This window comes from Zonotrichia leucophrys, chromosome Z, assembly GCF_028769735.1.
Source record: "Zonotrichia leucophrys gambelii isolate GWCS_2022_RI chromosome Z, RI_Zleu_2.0, whole genome shotgun sequence".
Classification (NCBI taxonomy): domain Eukaryota; kingdom Metazoa; phylum Chordata; class Aves; order Passeriformes; family Passerellidae; genus Zonotrichia; species Zonotrichia leucophrys.
In genome coordinates this window covers 4,353,374-4,372,866 of record NC_088200.1, presented here as the reverse complement: position 1 = coordinate 4,372,866, position 19,493 = coordinate 4,353,374, and the positions used below count along the sequence as shown (strand labels likewise).

The window sequence follows — 19,493 nt, the reverse complement described above, 5'->3', positions numbered from 1 at the left end:
GAGTACCAAACAGCTCCTGCCTCTCATCTCTCTGGGAATTTCCTTGTTTGACTTCCTTAGTCACACCATGCTTGCCCAGGTTCAGATTTCATAGTTAAAAATGCAAGTAGCAATCAAAATTTGAACTCTCCTGTGCTTAAAAAAAAAAATCAAGGCAAAGACAAAATTAATTAGCATGCAGTTCATAAATGTGACATTGATGAATTGCAGCATAGCTATTGATTAATCATATATCAGTTACAGTGATCTAATCACTGTGGCTACAAATCAGCTCAGACCTATCCATGGATTGATACTCAGTGCGAGAAATTAAATCAAAGGCTCCGAATGGTACAAAATTGCAGGCTAAGATTTAACTCCCAGCTGATGCACAACTACCATGCTTGATTAACACTAATGGAAAGCTAACTAGGTGTGCCTGCAGTGCACTGATATGAGAACAAACTTCAGCTGATTGAAGACTCCCTCTCTATTTGTCCTGTTTTGGGCCCCTTCACAGCCACCTCATTAACGAGGAAGTATGACCTCAACCTGGGTGTAATGGAGCTGCCACTGGGGTAAGAAATGCCATTTATTCAGCCGCACTACTAAAGGAGCTAATTTGGTATGGTTTATTTCTACAGCCCTATAGGATACCTAGTTTTTATTGAGCACAAAAAAAAAAAAAAAAGTGGGGAATAATTTATGGAGAAATAATTCCTGTGGCTTCATTGAAGCATTTAGCAGAATATGTTTTGGAAGACCTGGCCATAATTCAGGATAGTAGAAAACAGTGTCTAGTAATGTAGGCAAAGACATCATGGAGAGTAATTAATTTGAAAACAGCTGTTGACCACTTTTGATAGAAAATTTAAAGGTGGTTCTGTTTCTCTCCCATATCTATGTGTCAAGGCTCTTTTATCTCCTAACACACATTAAAAAATAAACAAACCCGAAGTAATTTAGGCACAGCCTTGCAGATTTTTAAAATGTGAATTTTAAAGTTTTCATTTTAAAATGGAAAAAAATTACTTTTCCCAAGAAATCCCCTGTGGCAATTCTTTTCATTATAAAGGAGATCTGAGCAGTTTTGTTCAAAGACATGTTTCTAATTTGGGTGTCTCTGTTATACTGAGACACACAACTTATATGTAAACTGCTGGTAAAACAATTCACTTTCAAGGAACTGTTTGTCTTTCCAAGGAAGAAAAAGCTTTCAACATCTTAAAAGAAAACTACATAATTTTATTTCAGGAGTTTAAGGATATTTTTGTGCGTACTTTCAAAAATATCTTCCTCTCTTTACTACTATAAGATGAATATCTTTCTTCACTCATTTCTGTTGCAGTGAATTCAGGGAATGGGGTCAGTTGGTCTCTGAGTGCTGCTCCAAGGGGTCTCTGTGTCAGAGCTGTGAGTGTTGGATCTGATATGAAAGGGTCATGTACACCAGAGTGTCTGTGCAGAGCCCTGAAACCCTTGCTGTTCTGCTCATCCCTCAAGGATGGAATGAGAATTGGAGAACCCTGCCCTAGTAGAAGGCGTCCCTGTCCACAGCAGGGCTTGGAACAAGATGAGTTTTAAGGTCCCTTCCAACCAAATCCAATCCATGATTCTGTGATCCTGTGGATGCCAACTTCAGCACAGCCATGCCTCTTAGCTGGATTTTTGCCACCTGGTGTACGTTATCTAAATGGTGGTGAGATACCAGGAGGCAGAAACTCTTTTTTCCCCCCATTTGCAGGCAGTCAGGCCTGCTTGAGACCTCAAAATAGTATGTATGCTATGAAGAAAACAGCATCCATACTCCATCCTCCCATTCCTGAAAGCAACAAAAGCCTAGTGGAACATATTGACTCACTGTTGTCAACATAATGATAATGTTTGTAAAATAAACTCCTACCAAACACTCCAATAATTAGAATGTCTCTTTTCCCCCTCCCAACCTTATGTTCCTTTCAACACAATGACATCAATGTTCATTAATTCTATATTTGAATGTTCATCTTCTGTGGCAGCTCTACCAAACAAACAAAGCAAAACAATATTTAACAATAAGAAGATGTAAAATGTTTACATAGGAAGGGAATAAAGCCAGTGATGGCAACAAAACTCTTAATCAAACTCAATTACAGAGACCAGGCACAATCTGCCAGAGCTGACAGTTTGCTGACTTTACTTATAGCACTGTGTGAAGAGAAATCTTCCATTTAGAGCCCTACTGAAAAGTAGTTGTTTTGAGATCATGGGGGAAAATCTCAGAGTGGGTGAATTTTTGTCAAAGTGAGTTTGATCATAGTGACTGCCAAGGAGCTGTGGGTATGAATTAGATGTAGTTGTTCCCTCTGACACTGTAGAAGACATAGTTTGGGTCACTGGTTCTATGTATACATCTGGGGAAAAAGTCAGTCTTTATCCCTGAGGTGCATTTTACCAGCAGTGAGCAACAGCTTTCAGGAAATAGAAAAAATCTCTCCTGTTGAGGAAAACCCATCTATTGGCAACTGGACAGGATGAGAGGAAATGGCCTAAAGCCGTGAGAGGTGATGTTTAGATTGGATATTACAGAACTGTTCTTCATTGAAAGGGTTCTCCAGCCCTGGCACAGCTGCCCAGGACAGTGGTGGGGTTCCAATCCCTCCAGGGAGGAATTTAAAAGATGTGTGGTCTTTGAGGACATGGTTTAAGTGGTGTCCTTACCACCAGTGTTTAGGTAATGGTTGGACTTGATGATTTTAGATGGATTTTCCAACCTAAGTGCTTCTATTAGTCTATGAATGGGGCTGGGGTTTTGTGTTTCTTAAAGTCATTTAACAGGAAATTTGAGTATATTAGCTAAATAGCGAGGTAGAGAACAATGAATTATAATACTTTCCAATCTCCTGTGTTGAAGAAACATGTCCTCTCAGAAGAAAAGCAAAAATCATATTAGGAAGGCATTTTTTTCAAAGTGTGTCCTCCTACAGCTGTGGCTCTGTTGGGCAGAGAATCAGCAAAAATCCTGGGATTCACTGAGCCTTAAAGGTGAATTGTGAGTTTGACCCTCCAAAGGGTAGACTAAGCTATAGGAAAAACAAAACAACAGCAACAACAAAAAAGAGTCTTTCTGATCTCAGAACCTACCTGACTTACACCTGGGAGATTTTATAAAGCCTGTGCATCCAATACCAATTTTGGGTAGTGGAATGTATTTAAATGGAATGTTTCAGCATCCTGCCTGCACCCTACTCTCTAGAAAGTTTTTTTTTTTTTTTCCTTAGGGGAAAAACATTGATTGTTCTCATTTATAAGGAGACAATTCAGACAAATTATTTCCTTTGCACCATAGATTCTGTATTATTTTATAACAAAAAGTGTATTATAACTAAACTGTAGATTACTGTTTCAAAGTAAGAAGTAATCTGCAGTTGTGCTTAGTGTAATACGCACAAATAAGAGGAAGATATCAAGCTAGCTCCAATGTCATTTACATGACTTTCATATGAGACTCTTGTATGAATATAGAGGATAGACCAGTAAAACTCCTCAGTCAACTTCTAGTTTAGAAATAGATGCACCTCTGATCATATATCGGGGTTTTTTTGAGTAGTCTTAAAGCTGTCTGAATTGCAAATACTTTTAAATGTCCATCTAAGTGTCCAGGCTTTGTGCCAAGAGGAAATCAATCTATGCAGGCTCTGAAATCTTCCAAGTGTGATGAGCCTAATAGGAACATTAGTCCACTTTATGTTACCTCCAGGAGCTTTTACAGTGAAAGTCTTACCTCTTTTCCGCTGCTTTGCATGCACTGGTGATTAATTTTAGTTGAACATACTCAAAGCAAAATTAGTTTCTTTCTAGAACTGTGTGAGAGTGAACCCATTTCTGGCATGTTCTAATAGAAAAATACATTATCTTGGAAAACATTTTTAAAAAAGCACCTATGAAAACATGAACATAAATAGGAGGGCAATAAAACTAAACATTGTGGGAATGCATAGTTGGTGACAGTTTGGTACATTTTCAGTTTCCTTCAAGAAGCCTGCAAAAGGTTTTGCTCCATGGCCCCTGTTCCTCAGAGGAGGGTGCTGAGAATTTTCCAGCTGCTCAATCTCACCAGAGTGAAGAGACATAGGAAAATGTTTTGAAGAAAATTTATTTTCCATTAGTGGAGCCTTACCCTATGATGGACTAGTAGTGAAGTGTGTTTTATGTATTTTACGTCTGTCACACTGGCATCTAGAAGTTAGGCTCTGTTTTCTGCATTATTGTTATCCATGTCATATCACTCTTGTTCCTTTTCTTCTCTTTAATTGTATTCTTTTGTTCTGGTCTTCTTTGCATCATTTGCTTCTTTCCCTCTCCTTTCAAGAAGGCTCACTGCTCTGATCTGGGATCCTGTGGTGGCTTCCCTCACACACTCAGAAATGGTTAGAACTGGGATTTGCCATCTGACATGAGCCCTTTGTACTATGCTGTGGTCATGCCTCAAATTCCAGAAATTCCAGTCCAGGGAAGGAGACAAAAAAATCACAGTGAAATTCAAATTAAGTTCTTTGAGAACACAGGTAAATATGTGAAACTATTTCCATTGCTCCTGACATTTCACAAGTGCTTTGCAATGACACTAGTGAACAGCCAGCGTGCCTTTGCTTCTTGCTCAGGAGAAAAGTGTCTTCCAGATGGTTTCTTTTTATTAATTTAGAGAGAGTTAAGCTCCATCTCAGAGCTGCAGACAGCTGACTGATGGATGCTCCTGGAAAATCTGCTGATTGGCAAGACTGTATTTCACATTAGCTGTTTCAGAGTTACTTTGGTAATTGGTTCCAAAGGAGAAGAGGAAAAAAAAAAAAAAAAAAGATTTGCACCAGCCTAGATGTAACTGATTTGCCTCATTATTTCTGATTTAGAATTGACAAGACATAGATCAGCCATCGACAGCTTCATGCCCCTAAGAATGGAAGTTTCAGGCACTCTTGAAGTGCCAGAGAATCGTAGATTAATATGTTTTAAGCCTCTTGCTTTTATGTTTGCAAAATGAATGCAGATTGGGCTGGTGATATATGTGTGTCATTACATTTTCCTACATCTTTCTGATGATTTAACTGAAACAAATGGATGCTCTCAGGGCCAGTCATCAGGAGGTCAGAGTTTGCTGTGTAAGAGCAATGTCACACATGTCACCCCCTGTTTCTCCTCCTGAGGATGGCTGTCCTCCACTCCCCAGACACTTCTTGAAGTGGTGTCTTCAGTCCAGGCTGACCTTCAAAGGTACAGTGCTTTAAAATTGCACCCATTACACTCCCCTGGGCCTTTACAGAGTTTCCCACTGGGATTTCTGAGTTTCAGGGCAAAGTGCCTGTTGCAGCTGGACTTGTATCATACCCTGATTCAGCATGCTTCCCCAAGGTCTAAATTATTGTTGTTCCTGTACCTGTTCAAAATCTGGTGGAGTGTGAAGCTGGTTTTTCACACCTTGCCTTCCCTATTAAGCCCCATGACTGTGTGATGGTTTGATTATTGTGATTACTGACAACTCTGAGACAGGACTGATAAAAGACAACTTTTCTACTACCGTGGCTGGGCTTTGAGCCAATTTGCTGTGGAAAGTTTATGTTTTGCATGATTCAAAAGCAATTTGGGATATCCACTAATGGAAAGCACAACTGTCCAGGAGTGTTAAATAAAAGACTTAGGGAGCAGCAGTGCACAAGGGGATGGAACTCCATTTGGAAGGAAAAAACCTACAATCTGATTTTGTTTTCCTATCTGCTATTAGATGCTGTCAGAGACTGGGTAGCATGCTGGGCAGTCTGAGCCATACCTAGATTTACAATGATAATCAAACTATCTGATCACTATTTGAAGGGATTCCAGCTCCTTTCATACCCTCATTACCTTTTTTCCCCCTCTCCCAAGAACAGGTCTCTGAAAGTTAAACCATATTTGTTGTCACTAAAGCATCAGGAAAAATGAGACCAAGATGCTTCACTGGCAAAATATTTCATGGCAGCTCTTCTGTGCAAAGTGCTGTCACCAGAAGTGGCCCTCCTGCTCGGGAACTTGTGCTCCACATTTCTTTTTCTCTTCTTCACATTCACAGAAATCTCTGCCCTGCTGCTTCTGCTTCACTTGTTTATTGGCTGAACTCAGGAGACAAAAACAGCACTCTTTGAAACACCACTCCCAACAGAAATCATCCTCTTTTATGAAAACTTCCACTTTTGATGAGACAATGGAAGTGAAAAGGTGAAATGTTTAATAAACCTTGGGCTCACAACCTTCAGTATCTCAAAGATCAACTTTGCCAGCTCCTTTCCCTAGCAGATGATGTGTGTGGATTAAATTTTATTGTTAGATCTTAAAACTGGTATTAAAGTAAGTGAAAGGAAATGAGATTAAAGAAAGGCCAGAATATTATTCTAATTTACATTTTGTAATATTGAATTCAATTAGTCATTGAAATGAAGTAAAAAAAATTGCTCAGTCATAAAAGGGAGGTGAATCTGACCAGATGGATATTGCATATGGATAATAAATAGATTTTGCAAAGACTTCACACATCTGTTTATCCTCTTACTCTTTTGATTCTAGTAAAACCTTAAAATTCAGTTTTTGAAAGCCTGATCATCACAGGAATACCTCATCAAATTTTAATTAATTCCCAAGATAAAGCTGAAATGGGCATCTTGGGGAATATTCTCTATTGCACTGACACACTGGCTAAAAAGTAGAGTAATAAAATTCCAATTCGTTGAAGGACTGTTTGGATTCTGAAAAACTATCATCACATTTAAATACTTAATGCAGTTTATATGGAAATTCTGAAACATAGTTTTTATTGAAATCTTGTTTCTGCTATTGAAATCTTGTTATTTCATTACTCTAGCTGCCTTTGTAAGGGTATATATCTTGTTCTGGTTTTGGGTTTTTTTGGGGGGGAATGGGGAAGATTTGGGACAAGGGCTTGTTTTTGACAATTTGGCCAATATTGAGCTGGAGAAAGACATGAACAATTACTAGTGTCTGCAGTGTCTTCCTTCCTTCTTGAATCTATCAGAATTTCTGGTTAAGATGTGTGTTCTTTGGTGCACTCTTTGCCCCTGGGAGTGCAGAGCATCACATCTGCCCAGGACAGTGGTGTTGGAATGGTTCATTTCAGCTGCTGAGGAGCCAACAAGGTTTGGAAAGTTTCAGAGCCAGACTCGTGGCTGTGTGTTGCATTCTTCCAAGCAGGACTTGCAGCTAGCAGAGCAGCAACAATGAAAGCAAATTCATTGTTACGGGTGAACAATGACAATTATAACATTGAAAGCTCCATGAGTTTTATGAACCTCTGCTCCCAGAGTCACTCTTGCATCTGTCAGTATTATAGGGAGAACATCCCTACTATTCCCTTGCCCCATTCTCAGTTGTCAGGGTCTTGCAGAAAGAGATCAGTAAATGTGATATATCAGTTAATCTGTCAAATCAGATTGGTAGGGTTTGTGTGCTGCACTGGTCTTTTTTTTTTCCCATCAAAATAGCAATTCCCACATTAAAAATATTCAATTTGAGATTATCTCTTTCCATTCACAATTCTCAACTGTGACATTATTCTTTTCTTATCAAGAGCACAGATGTTTCTCTCGTGTATTTTGTGAAACCTAAGGAGTTACAGTTACTACTTTCAGGGTATTTATGCTTCAGTTAAGGATAGGTGTATCTTTCAGAGAAAGAAATATTTTTCTTTCTTGGAGAAATCAATTAAAATGGGACTAGAAGGGACACTAAGAGGTCATGTAGTCCATCTCCTTTCATAAAGACAGGGTCAGTTATGTCACTTGTGACAAATGCTAGTTCAATTTTTCTTAGAAATTTTGAGTGATGAAAGCATTTCCTGATGCTGGATTTTAATCTTCTTTGCTTTATTACTTCTTGGCCTAACAACAGTAGACAGAGAAAAGACTTTAATTCTTTCCCCAAGCTTCCTTTTACCATTGAAGACTTGTTTCACATTTTCTCCATGTTTTTCTACTTACCATATTAAAATACATTAATTTTTTAAACCTTTTTCTTAAGTCATATTTTCTGCACCGAACCAAATCAGTCTAATTTTCTACTGAGTTTTTTACAAAAGTCCCCATCCTTCTAAATTGCTGTGCTCTCTATGCACCCACCCAAGATTTTTGACTCAGGTTGTGACTGAGGAGGTTGTGGTTGTTCAACCTGGAGAAAAGAAGGCTTTGGGAGACCTTAGAGCACTTTCCAGCACCTCAGTCAGCTCCAAGAGAGCTGGAGAGGGACTTTGGACAGTGGCATGAAGTGACAGGACAAGGGAGAATGGCTCTAAACTATTCAGAAGGGTTTAGATTAGATATTAGGAATAAATTCTTCACTTTGAGGATGGTGAGGCCGTGCCCAGAGGATGCTCCATCCCTGAAAGGCTGAGCAGGGCTGGGAGCAATGTGGCCTTGTGGAAGGTATCCCTGTTCCTGCCCTTGAGTTTGAACAGGATGGTCCCTTTGAACCCAAAACATTCTGTGATAAATTAATCTGTGATTTTTTTTTTGGCTCAGTCTAATATTAATAATAATCAGATCCCATTCTGCCACACCTCTGTCAGGCCAGAATTCCCCTTTGGTGTGTGTGGTTCTGGTTTCCAAGAGATTCACTTCGCATTTGACCTTCCTGAACAGCACTTACTTTTACCTCCACTTCCCTCCAATTGTTTTGAATTCCACTCCTCCAACATTTCCTAATGTTCACCTTGGTGGTCTCCGTGACTGCAATAAATATGTTTTCTATCCTTTCATCCAAACCATTTACAGAATTATGAGTTGTGCCAGACTTAAGACAGAATCCTAAATAGCCCACAGTATTGACTGGGGGTAGCTGTCTAATTCTGATGCTCTGACAGTAGCTGCATGGTCCCACACCCTGAAGGGTCACCTGGAAAATGTTTCTCAAAGTTTTTTCTAAGTCCTTCGTGGGAGGAGTGTCAAAGCTTTGCTACAGTCAAACTATATGACATTTCCTACTTCTCCCTCATGAACAAAGCCAGTTACCATGTCATAACAGGAATCAGATTAGTTTGATGTGATTTGTTTTTGATGAATGTAAATTGAATGATGTTCTTCTCTTATTATCCTCTAGGTGTTTACAAAATTTGAGATGTTTATTCCATTATTTTTGTGGGAATGTAGCTTCAGCTAAATCAGTACAGGTTACTGTTCCCTGACTCTGTTACAGATAAGCATTTTCAAGAGAGAATCCCAAATTAACATGGAAAAAAAAATCTGAAATTTTCCTTTTCTAGAATTCAAACCTTTTTCTTTTTTTCCTGAGGCAAACCAAGAAAAATACATTTCATTTCTGTTAGAATTTATGTGAGTTCTTTCTGCATATTTGGATTTTGAGCGAGAAGATAGATACTAATGAAGACTTGTGGTTCAGGCACTAATACACCCACAGAATTGTAATTCTGTTAAAATATCTCTGTCTGGCACAGCTCTTCAAAGCAGCATGATGGCATCTGGACTAGAATTGCAATTGTGCTTCTTCAAGCTCTGAAGACAAGGAAAGAATTCTCTCTGCTGTTAGGAGCTTTATTGAAATGATAGAGATGATCTGTCCCAACTCAGGAAGGACAAATAAATGATACATTAAAAATTGCAGCTTTTTCTCTCTTTCCCACACCTTCTGCAGCATTCACAAATCTTTGAGGGCCATCAAGTGAAAAGACACAGCCAAAATGGGATCAGACTGACCAAGTTTCAAAGTACTGTCCCCAGATCTCTTTCCAAAGTTTGTTCTGAAGAAGTTTGTACATGGTAGGAAATAAGCAAATAAGTTAAAAAAGGCGTTGAAATACAGGAGCAATCTAAAAACCTGCAGCTCATCTAAATTTAAGCACAGGCAATAGCTCAGAGCTCTGAAAATACATGGACTTGCAGAAAATGTGACCAAAATGCCTTGTTTATAACATACTGACTGCAGAGAAAGGCACACTAAAAATAACCAGTTGTCTCTTCTTCACCTCTACCGTGAATTAATTAATTTAAATCTTCCTAAGACACACACTGTCTATTTATTTTGCCTTTTTTTATTTGTTCACAAGGATTTCTTTACCTTTTGATTCACTTCCAGTTGTTCTCCTCTCCCTGCTCATTCTGAAGACAAGTAGGGGGAAATTTGGCCCTTCAGTACCCTGTTAAATTACAAATAGTGAGCTGTGTAGGTGTTAGCATTTCTTGGAAGCAGGATCCCACTTTATTTATAGCTCTGCTGTTTAGCCTTCTGTGTCTTCATGCTGTGGTACCCTGCCAGAATGCCTACTGAATATGCAAGTTCATAGGCAGACTCACTAGCAACTGAAAGCTTAATTTGTGACTGAAATAGGGGACGTGCTTGGAGCAATCACACAAAGATTTAGCATGGGTAACGATTTTTTGAGAGTCTGATAGGATTTGGTACTGTTTTGACATCCTGCTTTGGTGTGTTGCTATCCTTGACCTAAAGTTTGGCAGGGGTACCTGAGTGAGCCAGTCCTACTCACCAGGAATAAAACGTGGTGCTTCTGACTTTGACATGGTTAACACATTTTCCTATGGGCAGCACTCTGTCAGCTTAACAGAATAGAGAATAATTTCCAAAATCTGCTCTGATGGGCCTCTTTATTCTGGACAAGTCCACACGTTAATATTAACCTTTTTGAAATGTAACTAAACCCTCAAACCCCACTCCAAGAAGCCTTCACCCCAGCCAGTAGGATCTAGAGTTTGGTTAAAATATCCAGAAATGAGTTGTTACTTCTGTGCTGGATGGTGAATTTTTCTTTACAGCCAGTGGAGGGCTTGTCAGGTTGGTTGGTCTTGTTGAATCCTTCTCTGGCACAAATCCCCACCACAAACTGGCTACTCATCTAAATTCAGAGAATCACGGAATCCTGGAATGGCTTGAGCTGGAATAGTCCTTAAAACTCACCTAGGTCCATCTGCCATGGACAGAGATACCTTCCCCTAGACCAGGCTGGGCAAAGCTCGACCCAGCCTGGTTTTGAATGTGTGCACTGAATTCCAATGGGATTGCATGATCTCATTCCACTGACTACAAAACAGCTCAGAAATGTGCCTCACATACTGACACCTGCCTCTGGAGCCCTAAACTGAGCTCAGCTAAGACCAGATCACAGACTCAGCTGCTTGAAAAACTGATCTTGACAGCACGAACAGCCTGAACTAGCAGGTGCTTAGGTCCCACCTTAGGCTCTCTTTTAGGAGACTGAGCCTTTTTGCTGTGGTTGATGGTTTCCTATATGTATTTTTTCCTATATCCCACATCCTATGCCTGGGATTTCTTGAACTAAGTTCAGCCAGTTCCTGAGACTAAAATTGTTGTCTCTCTGTGTGATGTTTTCCAGTCTGAGCTAGCAGAAGCTTGTTCAGTGCTTTAGAATTTTGAGTGCTTAGACACACAGGAGATGCATTTTAATGCATTGCTCTCTACCTCATGTCCATCACTTCCTCTGCTACATGATTTTACTGGGTGCCACTTAATATTCCTCTCTGAAGCTGTTTGCTTCTTCCTGATGGCTACAAAAGACCCATTTGCACTTGGCAGCTACTTAAACACCACCCCACCCCCTGAATCTGGCTTAATGCATATTTTTACTAATCAAACAAAGTCAGCAAAGGGTCGCAATGCAAAATTAGGGGGGAGTTGAAGCAGAAACGCCAAGCAGCTGTCAGCAGCGTCTGTCTGCAGACCCAGGTGCTGGGTGTCCTCTGGGGACAGGGCTGTAAGTGTCCTGTAAGCACTCCAAACCTCCCTGTCTGAGGAGGGCAGGATGTTTTGGGGTTTGTGATAAACTGTGCCTGTCTCTTCAGCCAAGGTGAGTGTCCCACTGCAGCAGGCGCAGCAGTAACTCATAAAAGAGATGTTTTCTCTGTATTAAAGGAACTAGGAATAGATAGAGACAAAGGACAGGGAAAGTGAAGCTCGGTTGTTCTGAGATGACAGGTAGAAATTGATTCACAAATAAAATGTTGCAAGGCTCAGTAAAAAGGGAAACAGATAGTGAATTATGGGTTTATGGTAGAATCACAAGATAAGTGGTAAAGACAGTCTTGTATAAGGATCATCTGAAATCCAATGTAGAACATTGATTTTTTTATATATATATATTTTTTTTAATAATATATATGTCTATGTTATGGTTACTGGTGTTATTTCTGCCCACCAGAAACAGTATTTTCTGACAGTATTTTCTTCTTCAAGATATTTCAGATATATATGACTGTTACATCCGAGTTCCTGGAAATGATTCTTTTCAGATGAAGCTGTGTTTCAAGTGGAAAAGGTTCAGAGGTGTCATAGTCATGTCTTCTTTTATATGAAGATCACAAGACCAGGAAGATAGTATGATGATCAGTAACATAGGTCATTGTAGACAAGTTAACATGATTTTCAGATTAAATCTATGGCACTTCTGAGTGAGCTGAGCCTTCAATTCTTGAAGTTTTCAAAAGACAAACTTATCCAAAGCTAGCAAACTGTGTCAGCAGTTATTTGGTTCTTTTTCAGAAAGTTCACAAAGTATGAATTTCAATGACTTCTGACAGGATTCATGATTCATTATGACAGCTTCTGCACAGCTTTAGACTTGATAATATTTTGTACCTGTAGTGAAGTTATTCTTAAAATGAATTTACTCTTTTTTTCCCTTTCTTTGCTTTTACAGCTGGAAGATCTGCCAATAGTATGATCACAGACTAATCCTTTAATCTCTTAGTACCTTACATTTATTCTTCTACAAAATACAACTTGCATATTATTCTGAGTGCCTTGAGCTTCTGGAGGGAAGGAGCCTCTATGTTATCATGTTGTTGCTATTAGAAATCACATGCTAATTTTTGCCTATTGCTCTTGCAACACTATTTTCCCTCCCAATGCAGGATAACTGCACTTGGAAGCAGTGTCTACTCTTAGTCTGTGTGGGAGGGACACCAGATGGATGTGACAGAAAAATGGAGGAAGCGCAAGGTATCAGTAGCTTGATGATGATTTGTGTAGTAAGTGGCAGTCACAGAACTCCCACTGTCTAGCTATTGTCAGGCATTTTGTAGTCATTATGGAACAGCAGGTAAATATTAATGGAAAAAGATTACATACTGTGAGACAAAGCATTAGCCCGTGTAAATCACGAGAGCTGGGCTGATGTCAGTGGAGCTGTAGGATTTTGGACCAGCTAAGGGTACGGATCTTAAATTCTTCCTTCTCAAAAGAAAAGTACATATCTTGAGCCTCTTCAGTGATATGCTTCAGAATGTGCTCTAAACAGCTAGTTCTTCAAGTACACATGCTAATAGATACACTTAATGCCTGGGGCATCATTATTTTGAAGAAGGCAGGGCAGTACACACTATGTACACCTGAGGGAAAGGTCTGCATCTGTCAGAGTCAGCAGTTTCTGTAATTACACCCACTGTCAATATCAGCTTTGGGAATTCCCCTTTCAAACCATCCACTTTTGTCCTCCTTCATCAGCAAGGCTGAGTGTGACATCCTCTAACAAGGTTGGTAGGGTGGTTACACGACTCAATTATTAACTCAAATGCAACTCGCGTACTGCAGCAAATAGAATTTCTTCTGACAGGCTGCTTGTCATATTATGGCCTTATTTGATTAACTCACCCCTTTGGAGGTGTTCATGATCTCATTATATCTTTAATGATAAAATTCCCTTCTGCTATGTGCTATTTTATATTATGTTAAAAGGAATTCATTCATTTTTCGCTTGTCACTTGCATAATTGGATAAATATTTAACAGGGGGAAGTTGATTAAATTTCTGCTAAAATTGTACTTACTACCAAAATACATTCTGGACACCTCAAACGTTGGTCTGTAGGCCATTGGTGGAGCAGGTGGTAAATCCAATGAGGCTCCTCATCTTGAAGGTCACTTCTGCTTACATCTGTAAAGTCACCAAAAAAACAAACAAGGCTAACAACAAAGAATTTAATTCCAGTAGTAAATAATGGGTTTAGTAGATTACAAAAAAATTAAATTAAAATGTGGGAGCCATTACTGAGGTGGAATGTGGCTGAATTCTTCAGAAACAAGAGGTTGTGCATCTTGTGGTTAAAAGATGAGATAAACAGTGTATATTAAACAGATTAATACTGTTCTGAGTCTTTGACACTGAATCACAAAGGCCAGGAACTGATTTTTAAGCTCTCTTTGAAGTAGTTTTAATTTATGTCAGCAAATACAAACTGTATCTACTCTTCAGGTCCACTGGCCTCCTTCTCCCATGATGATGTTTGGATGTCCAAATATTTTGATTTAGCTGTATCTATGGAACACAGGACTCATCATGTTGCCAAAATTGGCAGCAAAATTTGTGTTTCAAGTACTTTATTGACTCAGGGTACTGATGTCAAACTGGCTCTTAATGCTTAAAAACATGGGCAAAATTATGGCTTTACAGGATTCACAAGTATTTCAAAATTAATTTTTTTTGTTCTTCCTATTGTCTCTGTTTCACTGTCCATAGATTGATATGATGAAAACACCAGTGGATAAAAAAAGTTTCTTTAATTTACTTTTGGTTCTAAACATAAAAATCATTGGAGAATGACATACAATTATTAAACAACTTTATTTAAAAGTTTTATATTATGCAAAATGTTGACTAATATAACCAGTGACATTTTGTATATTGGCAAAATAGGAGTAAATTTACATACTTCAAAACTGAAAACTCTAATTTGATTACTTTTATTTTCCAGGAGGGTTACATTCCAGTCATAAGATTTTAACCACCACTACTCTATAAAACCCTGGGCTCCAAATAACAAAATAATCAGGGTCTCAGTAGGTCTCTTGGTTCATTCCTTTGCCCCAGGAAAATATCAGCAGGCACATTGTTTCATAGGCTGTTCTTAAAATACTCCCATGCAGGAGTTGCCCCAGGCAAACCACCAATGCTTCCCCATCTTTGCCATGACATTTGGTCTTAAGTCTTCATTGTGTATAAACTCAACTAATTTCAGGTATACTTTTTGCTCTCTTCAAATACTATTTATTTTATAAAGTCAGGAGTTAAATAGATTTTTGGGAAAAAAAAAAAAGAAATAGAGGAAAATTTGAATTATAAATATTTTTTATATATCAAAGGAAGAGTAGGATTTTCCAAGTTTCATGTGGATCAAGCTATTCATGACTTCCAGCTACACAAAGGCAGCAAAACTCCTCACACATGATGCCATTTCTCCAGATGATTCTCTGGAGGCACAAGTTTTTCTTCATTAGCTATAAACAGAGATAGCTGAAGATGGTGTCAGGTGACCAAATTATATGCCTGAGTTTTCTTGGATGCACTGCACTTTTCTGATCTTAAGTAAAATGGTTTATTCATCAAAAGGCACCACTTTCAGTCTGTTTTCTGCTCTCCTCAGAGGTTTCAGTTACCCAGGAGCATTCCCAGATTCTGGAGAATGGGCTTTCAAACTCTTTGTAGAAGTTTTACCTCGTGTGGCACTGACCTGGGCTGACTCTCAGCCTTACAAACAGGTCCCAAAATAGACTGGAAGTTTTCATGGGCAGGAAGCCAATCTCAGCTGGCACTTTGCATACAGCCACTCAGCTCTGGACAGCAAGGAATGTTATTTGTGTGAACTGGGTTGATCCTTCCCTGTTGGCCTCGCTGACAGAGAACAGCAGTAGGAACATCTAATTTACCACGACAGACATAGCCTATGGTGCACAGACTAATTCTGGAAGTTCCAGGAAAGGCTGCAGAAAATGGTCATGTTTGGACATTTAACATAAAGATATCTATGTAAATAAAATTTACCCAGAGGTCTGCACCAACCTGAAAAATTCTAGGGAGTTCATAATTTGAGAAGGAAAAAAAATAAAAAAAGGGGAGCATATCTACATATCCCAATTGGTTATTTTTCTATCCTTCTCTTTCAGTAGTTGCACCAAAACCCTTGCCATATAATTCAGATGGAAAATGTCAGAACAGCATTCCAGACAACAAGAACTGTGTACTTTTACTGGGGGCCTGCCAAGGGCTGAAAATTGTGGAATGAGAAATGAACACTGAATATATCAATAAACAAACATGTTTGCAGAAATTAGGGTTGATGGGTGCCTGATTTGCTGTCTGAAGCACGGGGCTACATCAGCCCTGAGGTTTGGTGTGCAGTAGAATGATCTGGCTTTTACAGCACCTGATTGAATGCATGTTGAATTCAGCTGAAAGGTTCTCTGCTACTTCAGTGGACTTTGAATTAGGCCCTTGGGACATCATTCATTGTTATATCTTCCCATGCCCTTGGAAGGCAAGTTGTCATTATTTTCACTGCACAAGCGTGGAAATTGCAGTACAAACAGAGAATGGCCATGGTTGTAGAAAAGGTCACTGGTACAGCTCGTTGACACAGAACAGATGGAAAATGAGAAGAGTCATGTCCATGAGATTTAATTGCTATATACACAGAAGTAATAATCATCCATAAGAGTCTGGGATTGATTCATTTGATATTGGCTAAGAATGGCAGAGTTTTGAGGACAGAAGGTGAAGTTTGGAGTGCCTATAATATCACATCAAAAGAATTATTTTTTAAAGAGCATTTTTTTCTTCCAATACATAATTTTTGATCTGCAGTATGAGAAAAAAAAAAAATCATCTGCCACCTGAAGTCCTAAGCAATCCTTTCCCAGACCCTCATTTGAAACCAGTAGGTGACAGTTGTACTATTTCACCCAAATTCATCTGTCCTTTTAACCTGCAGGGGTCAAACAGGGGAAGCAGAATAACTTTTGCTCTTAACAGATCAAACCAAAGAAAAACAGTGGTGAGGAATGGATTTTGTGCTGCACTCTCTCACTCATTTGAGGGAGGGGGGATTAACTGACTGCAGGGGTCAATAAAATTGCAGGGAAAAGTGAGTTTTCATTCTGAGCCCTGAGTTAACTCTATGAACTTTGGCAGGAATTCACTGCAAACTAGTTGTGACCCCAAGAATTTGTGAGTATAACTATGCCTAAGCCAGAGCAGACAGAAAGGGGCTAAGGAAAGGAAAACCTTACAGTCCTGTGTGAGAAAAATCTGCCTTGTCCTGGTGCTGGTGCAGAGGGCATACAGCTCATGGCAGCTGGGACATCCTCCTGTGGGCATGAGTTAATGGTGATGGGGAAGGAGTGAGCATTCACCACAACCCTTATTTTTCCATTTTTTGAGATTAAAGAAACCATGGCTAGCACATGGTCCTAAAGGTGGATGTTTTTTCTGTCTTTTTAAATAATTTTTCTAATAATGCTGGAATGTTAATAAAGATATAGGTCCTAAAATGACATTGAACAACATAGAGCCAATGATTCATGAATTTTATTCCTGAATATTTGTGGGTGTGATAGACACTGTCATAAACTCCCTTAAAATAACAAACTGATTAAAAAAATATTTCACAAAATCAGAGAATCACAGAAATTTTTTAGTTGGAAGGAACAAAAAAGGATCATTTAAGTCCAACTCCTGGCCATGCACAGAAAGACTCAAGAATCACATCATGTTGAATTACATCATGTCTGCATTAATTTAGGTGTTATCATGTACAACAAAAGAAAAATTTAAAAAACAATCATGTATAACAAAAGGGAAATAAAAAACTTGGCTCCACAGATAGTGAAGGGAAAGCAAATTATCCACTACTTTTCAGGTTCACCAGTTGATCTCAATAATATGCACAACTTCTCCAAGGAATGAGTACTGACATGATGGAAATAATGAAGAAATGACATAGCTAAAATCAATATCTTTCTCAGATCAAATAGTTTTTTTTGTTAAAAAAACCCTTGTCATCAGTGCAGTAGAGCTAAATCATAATATTATGTTTTGTTATTGCCACATAAGGTATTTTCAGTTAAGGAATAGAAAGTGGGGATTCCTTTGAGATTCTTTAAATAGCTAAGAAACTGTAATACGAGAGGTAATAGGAGGCTAGAAATAGCCTACTATTATTACAAGGGCTGGGGTCATGCATTATTAGCTTTTTAAACAATCTTGGCATGAAGTACTGGAGATTGCTTATGAAATTTGCTAATGACATGAAGGAGGAAGGCATCATCAATGCAGAAGAAAAATAGGATAAAACATAGTAAGAAATGGTTAATGTAGTAGTCAGGTTAAAGATGGTTAAATTTGTTTCTACAATGTGGAAGCTCAAGAGCAGAGGGAGTAATAGCAAGAACTTCTTGTGCAAACTGTTAGGTCTTCACTTAATAACATCTTAAGGGAGGGAAGATCAGGATATTCTTGACAGTTGTGGGAGAGTGTTCAACAGCACACAGACACAGTGGGAAAAGCTGTTGTGATTGCTCAGTGAGGCATCTTCAACAGAGGCAAGCAATCACTAATTTTTCCTGCACAAATTTGCAGTGAGAACTCACCTGAAATTGTACAGTTTTGACATGGGGGCTTAGATAAGAAGGAGTAAGCTGGAGCACGTTTAGTGATAAACCTTTAGAGAAAGGAGGTGGTGTAATTTGTAAATGAGGAGGCTGCACTACATCTGCACCGTGATTGCACACAGAGCCCAGCTCCAAAGCCACCTAGACCTGTACGCTCACAGATAATGAGGCAGCAGCTCCGAGGTTACAAGTGGGAGTGTTTCAGCACAGATTTGATGCCTCAGTAATGTAATGCATGCAATAACTTGCAGCCTCAACAGAGAGACCTGGCACCTCCCTAAAGTGAGAGCAAAGGGGTGCTTGGACTACAAATTCCTTTGAAAAGTGATTGCATTGTTTAGCTGAAGCCAACTGGAAGCAAAACCTACTCAGGATATTTAGGATGTTGTGGATAAAAAGGGATGTTGTGGATAAAAAGGGTAAAGCCCTCTGAGCCAAGAAACAGCTCTGGCAATAATAATGTGTGTCCTGTGTATAAAAGAGCTGTTTGCATGTTGGGCTTTTCTGGTCCTGTACTGACTTGCGAGGTTATTTTTTCTCTATAGTCTGGGTCCTATTAAAAGATATAAAAAATTGTCTTAGTAGTCATTACCTCATTAATAAGTCTCACAGAATCACAGAGTGGTTTGAGATGGAAAGGAACCTTAAAGCTCATGCAGTTCCCCCCCCTGTCATGGGCAGGAACACCTTCCACTATCCCAGGTTGTTCCAAACCCCATCCAACCTGGCCTTAAACACTCCCAAGGGTGGGGGAGACACAGCTGCTCTGGGCAGCTGTGCCAGGGCCTCTCCACTTTCACAGGCAAGAATTTCTTCCTTATATCTAATCTTAATCTCTAATTCATCCTAATATCTAACATATTTTGGAAAATATGTTCCTGTGATTTTCACTCTTTATGCAAGGTTGGCTGCCTCTTGCTGCTTGGCAGCCCTTGTTTGCTGAGCTGTCTTCACTGACCTGGTTTCCAGCTCTGCTGACACTCTTCTTAATGTTTATTCCATCACCCAACATGCTTTTGGTGGCCATTTTTGGGGAAGGAAAATGGGAGAAAAGTGGATTGAAGTAGGAGG

At 39.2% G+C, this 19,493-nt stretch overlaps 1 long non-coding RNA gene across 1 annotated transcript; it reads left to right on the top strand.

The window, feature by feature from the left end:
• The first annotated feature begins 478 nt into the window (after positions 1–478).
• On the top strand, positions 479–16,027 carry LOC135459672 (uncharacterized). The gene is made up of 3 exons (XR_010443073.1): positions 479–557; positions 12,894–12,981; positions 15,921–16,027. It is a non-coding gene; the product is annotated as an uncharacterized LOC135459672 (long non-coding RNA).
• Positions 16,028–19,493: the final 3,466 nt, after the last annotated feature.